The following is a 6,699-nucleotide window of genomic DNA, read 5'->3' on the forward strand; positions in this document are numbered from 1 at the left end:
CTGTTTGCCCCCTGCTAAAGCCACCACATTTCCACCTGTGCACACGGTCACTAGATTCAGTATTCGCTATTTAAGAGCGACTCATCTTACATTGAAGATCTTCTGCCTTGTTACAAAGACTAATCCTTTTTTGCTCCTAGTTCTTATTCTACATAGTGGATACTTTAAATTATTTCAACTTGTTTTCTGATAGCAAACTGATTTCATTTTAGAAAACTCGGTACCATTGGGTGCAGTCCTGGTAGGTCAGTAAATTCAAATGTCATGCTGTTCTACTACAAAAGCAAATGACCCTCAAAGATTCTAAAATAAAATCTTCTCTAAAGACCCCTTATATACTCAACAGGTTGTCTTAAACCTGACTTTAGCCAAATGGAAGTCACCCCGTACTTGAATCTTGAGCTGAGTGACACAGAAAGTAAGATGTAATTGGAGACCATCTGTTTTTTGTGGTAGTGACCTGAGAGGTGGGGTGTTTTTGTTTGGTTTCCTATCCTAATTCCATACCAAATTCTCATTGGTTCTGTGTGTTACACAAAGAACTTTCTAATAGAGTCTTAATTTAACCATTTTATTGTTAAGCTTAACTAAAAGATAAACATGAATGACTTTACAATTTAACAACAAGTGCCACCCTTAATTACATTGTGCTTAATCCCCTCTCCCACTGGGCAGTAGTAGGCCCCTTAATAACATTGTGATCAGATTCTATAATTTTAAGAAAATGTTTATTACCAGGCTGTTTGTATTTTGTTTAAATATTTAGTTCCAGACACTCCTAAAACTTTAATCTCACACATGGTTCAAAATTTTCTTTTTCCTTCCTCCCAGGGCAGGTTAGAGCTGTAGCAATTTAAAACAGGTAACATAAGGTGTAAATGTGGCTTTGTGACAACTTCGTTCTCTACATTTTTTAGGAAACAAGCTCCTTTTCTATTTGTGAAATGGAGGTGGAACATGGAGGTAGCAGTCACCTGACCTTGCTGCACTGTAGATGGTGTGTTGAGTTCTTCATCTTATCAGACATTTGTAGCTTCTCTGACATTCATGCATATGCTGTGCTTGGGTTCTCTGATGTAAGCGTTCAGGTTCTCCCCAGTGATCTCCAAAGCTGAGGACCTTGTAAAAAATAATTTATTCTTTTTTGGACCTACCAATAACACTTTTCCCATGCACTTTCTCTGGGTTGAGCACCACACTTTTTGGCCCAACAACCATTCAGGCAGTACAATGGCTTCTGACCCTCCAGGAACACCTAAGCTCTTTAATGGTGTCCATGGTAACTACCGCACACAGCACTCTTCTATATTCCTACAAGATTGGAAAGATCGCATGGAGGTTAATCCCATCCTCTTTCCATTTATGTGGCATTGTGATTGTGATGGTTAATTTTGTGTGTCAAGTTACTAGAACATGGGGCACCGAGTTAAATATTGTTTCTGGAAGTGTCTGCAAGGATGTTTCAGATGAAAAGTCCCCCTTGTCCAAATTTATAGTCTATCCCTCCTGATCCAGCACCCTCAAGATCCACCCCAGGATACTCTCCTTACACGTGACAGCCTACACTGACCAGCTGCTGTAGCTCTTGGATCATATACTCATGTTCCTTTAGCAGAGCCAGTGCCACTCCATTTCAATCATGCTAAAATTTGACACTCATAATGAGTCTGGTGATCACAGTGTAGTGGAAAACGGAATCTGAGGAAAGAAGCATCATCTTTTAAGGCACCTAACACATTTGGCGTTCCTGGGTAGTCTTCAAAGATTGGAGGTTCTCCATCTTCCAACAAGGGGGAACAGCTGTCTTCATGGGCCCCATGAGTTCAGGAGATACTGGGTTCAAGGTTTTTCAGGCTATTTATCCAGATATTTCAGTTCTATATGCCAGAGCCCAACTTTTTTATATCAATAGCCTGAATTTGACATTGGAGTTTTTCCCAGGCTAATAATGTAACCTTTTATGCTAACCTTACAATGAAATCCTGGGGTCAGGTTTCTATTCTGTCTGTGATTCACCTACAGGAGATTAATGGCTCTTTAAATGCTGCCAGGTATACTATCTGACTCACATTTTGCTTTAATTTGTGATTCATCATCCTAAACTTGTGATTTAATTCTTTAAGTCATCAATTTGTCTCACACACATCATTTTAATTTCATAGGCATTCTCATCACTGCCTCCGTACCTATTAATACCATAGAGTCAGTGTATCTATCTATTAATTACACAAGTCAGTGTATCTCTTCCTACTGTATATAGTGCCGATTTCCACCAGTGGTGGTGTGGTCATCCTCAGCTACTCGAGGGTGATTCAGCTCCAGAATCCCATCGTTAGTGTCTAACTCTTAAGACCAGTCCTGGTATCAGCTATCTTAAGTTGGGTTCTTTAGAAGCAAGCGTGAGACATCTACTAATGTGCACATGATTTATTAAAGAAATGCTCTTCAGAAAAACCTATAAAGAAGTAAAGTTACTTTTCAACAATAATTTTTTAGAGAACAAAGTCTTAGGTAGTGTCTAGCCTTTTCTTAATTCATAAGGTGCTTAGAGCATAAATCACACTACAGAGTTATTCACCTTTGTGGAGATAAAGAGGCAAATTTCAATTTATCCCCACATCTGCCAATCACTACTGGGGGAGCACTAAAAGTGAAGAAGCTCTTTTTGACTAACACCTATTTGTATAATTGTTTAGAGAGAGAAGTAAATACTTCTTAGCAGCAAGTACTCACAGTATTGGGATGATGAGGGATCGTGCCTGACAAAGGGAAGCTGAACAGGGCACCAATATTTGATTTATTGGGCTGGCACATAGCAAATATTCCATGTTAATTAAAATAAAAATAATATATGCCAAAATTTATTAATTATAAAAGATTGATACCGTCATATTACAATCATAATTTAACAGTCATTCGGGGAAATATTTGAAAATGTACATAACCAAAAACTCTAAGAATTTGTTTGAAAATAAGGATGGGAAGCAAATTTATTTTGAAAATAATTGAGTTGTTACTAATATTCACCTTATACACACAGATATGCACACACCTGCCAGTGGAAATCATGAAGTCCTTCAAAATTTGACTCTTGACTATTTTAACTTTCATCTGTGACAATTCCTCCTTGTGATTTTATTTCTGACAATAAATATATTTCTCCACACACAAAGCCATGCTGTACTTGCACACATTTGCAAACGGTGTTCACTCCTTCCTCGATTTCTCTCTCTCTCCCCCCACCCCTCATACACACAAACACACATCTTTTAGGCCTTTCTTGGCCTCTTTCAAAATAACATTATCATATGCTTATTATTTTTATTTCTTATTTGTAGCCTAGCCAGATGTCATGTCCATTTTAATTGAGATGTTTGTCTTTCTAACATGATGTTTAAGACATATTTTTCTATTCTTGATAAATGTCCCTTATCACATATATGTTTTGTAAGTATTATCTCCTAATCAGTGCATTGTCCTTTCAATTTATTGATGGTATTCTCCAAAACACATAATTTTTTCATTTAGATGAAATCCCAGTGATTTTTTTCTGTCTTCTTTAAATATTATTTATGCTTTTGGTGTCATAGCTGACATTTTTATCTCTGTCTTTGGTTTTTAGTATTTTTGCTATGATATGTCTGGGTATTGATTTCAGTATTTATCCTAGTTAAATTTTTGAGCTTCTTGGATGTTTATATTAACATTTTTATTATATTGAAGAGTTTTGAGCCACTATTTCTTCATTACATATTCTTTTTTATCACTCCTTCTGGCTCTTCTATTGTGTATATGTTTATAAAGTTAGTTATGACTTACTTTCTTTAAGGTTTTGTTTTATTTTTCTCATTCTTTTTTCTTGATCTTAGGAATATTTCATCTCTATCAAGATATCTACAAGCATACCAATTCTTTTTTGGAAATTCAAATCTGTGACTGAGCACCTCTAGTAAATTTTTCACTTCAGTTATTCAAATTTTCAACACCATAATTTTCATTACTTGTTATTATAACTAGTCACCTCTATCAATAAGTTACCATCAGCAAACTTTCTTTTCCTTTCTGAGTATGGTTTCTGCAGTTCTGTGAACATACTATTGTCTGTCTCACTTCTCCACAGTCAAGGGCAGTTCTACTGCCTGCTTTTCTTTCCTCTGTAAGGATCACACTTTGCTACTTTTTGGATGTCTTGTACTTTTTTAAGGTGGATATTTAAGTTACTATATTATAACAACAACTAATCATTCCTCCCCCTCCTTCATCCAGGTCCTGCATGGTTGGACTTTGTCTAGTGACTTGATAGACTATTGTCATGATGTCTGTTTCCCATACAGTGATAGCTGGATAAATGTGTTTCTTGTTCTGATACACCACCTCAAGGGCATAGCCTTGGTCATGTGCACAGACTCCCTAAGAGGATAGTGCATTTTCTAAGTCCTCCTTTGACTGTGTGTTTGTGTGATCTGCCCATAAAGCCAAACACTTCTGTTGGTATTATACTTACCAAGCTGTTAGCTTCCACTACGGTCAGCTGATTGCTCTGTAGCTTTCAACTATGTCATGGGCATCAGTTGCTCCTGTCTGCTCCAATTTATTGCAGGCCTCTTCAAGGGTTGTCTTTGCACAAAGTCCTTGAGAGTTGTTCTGATTTCGTGAGAGTTCTACTTGGCTTCCTTTTCCCCAGAGTTTTCATTTAAACAACTAAATGATCTATAGTTTTGCTTGTTACTCTCATGAAGCTACTATATACCTCTTAATTGCTTGACACCAAGACCTCCATTGTTTTCAAGAGCACCCTTAAGTTTGAACTTACTGGAATTCTGTTTTTCAAATAAAATCAGCCCCCATGGGGAGAACGATGGAGCTCTTTCTTTCTACAGTCTACTTCTTACCACTGGGAGAAAACTCTGCCATTTCTCCAGAGTTGTGGGCATTAACTCACGTGGCTCACTTCTCTCCAACAAGTATGTCTTATTTACGAGCTGGGTGTTGGAAGGGCAGTGTCTTTCGGTCTTCTCATTTTGTTTGTCAGATATGGAACCTCAACCCCAAGGTCAAGCTGGAGTGAGAGCAATTAGAAACCAGTATTTGAGGCTCGCTTTGCCAAATACAGATATTTTATGCCATAAATAAAACGGGGTAAAGGAAAAGCTTCTACAGCTCTCAGGTACTCTTGGCTGTAGTAGACCCTCTGCCACCTGGAGCTGGGTGGAATGAGCAATGTTGCCAAGCTTTCCCTTTAGAAAAATACTACAAGAGTATACTGAGAGTTGAGTGAACTGGGAGCGCTGTTCTTTTCCTCCCAGATTAGAGTTTCTGGTACACTGAGCTGGGGATGGGGAAGGGTGTCGTTTGTGGTTCATTTGTTTGTTCTTGCCCTGCTGTTACTGAAATTTAGTAGGTTTTACTAAATAAATACTTTTTCATTTGCTATATTCCCTAAAGATAACTTCCAGAGACTTTACATAATTGGTACATTGGTTTTTAATTTTGACCAATACGACTTCACTGAGAAGAGGGTCCAAGTAGCTCATCACACCACCATTTCCCATTCAGAAGTCTGCACTCCAGAACTTTAGTTTGGTTCTGTACTATAATTTTCAGTTTCCTGCCAAAATTAAAAATTATATCTTTAATATTTTTCAACATGTTAAGGACATTTATTTTGAATTATGTGTGTAAACTACATTCATGGGAAGCTGTTTTGTTTTTTAATGTTTTCCTACCCTTTTTTGTAATTTTTAAGACTTTCTTTTTTAGAATAATTTTAAGTTTACAGCAGACTTGAGAGGGAGTTACGGAGATTTCCCATATACTCCCCTACATTCACACATGCAGAGTCTCTTCCATTATCTACATCGCTCACCAAAATGGTACACTCTTAATGAAGCTTAAGTCTGCATTTGACATATCATAATCACCAAAGGTACATAGTTTATCTTACAGTTCACACTTGCTGTTATATATCCTGCACTGTACACTTACAAAAAGAAGTACTCAATCATTTTTCTGAATCAGTAAATTAATATTAAGCATGTCTAATTTGGACAATTGTTTGTTTTAGAGGAATAGCAAACAAGTTAACAATTGCCTTCATATTTCAATATGAATAGCTTTTTGCTCTTTTGTCAATAGGTTATACTAGTGCAATATTAAGTCTTGATTGAGATAAACATGTAAGATAAAATATCACTCTCCATTACTAAGTGTGCCATGTCCCTGCCCCTGTTCAGTTTTCGCTGCACAAAATCTGCAAGAACATGTTCAACATTGTGTAACATAAATCCAACAAAAACCATTGCTGGGACTATAACAAGACTTGTCTCTATTTATAAAGTAGGAATAAAAATCTTTCATTGTTCTATGTCAAATGTATATTACTGGTCTAATAAGCCTATAAATACCAGATTTCATCTTCCTGGATTAATCCATATATCTCATATATGTATATGAGAGAGAGAGAAAGCCTGCCTGAATGTTCCTATACCCTGTTTTCTATGGAATCCATGGTCAATTGGGTACCATGTTTTGTCCACTGTTTAGTGGGGAGGGGGGGTTCATTTATCCTTCTTAATTTATCCCCCTTCATTTATCCTTCTTAATTCAGGGTTCTTTCCTTTAACTGGCCATAAAATAAACTGATCTTATGTGCCGTATAGACCTAGATGTAGTTTTTGAGGTCTTCTCTTAAAAGAGTTT

Source organism: Sturnira hondurensis, unplaced genomic scaffold (genome assembly GCF_014824575.4).
Source record: "Sturnira hondurensis isolate 20B ecotype Veracruz unplaced genomic scaffold, ASM1482457v3 Scaffold0021795, whole genome shotgun sequence".
NCBI lineage: Eukaryota > Metazoa > Chordata > Mammalia > Chiroptera > Phyllostomidae > Sturnira > Sturnira hondurensis.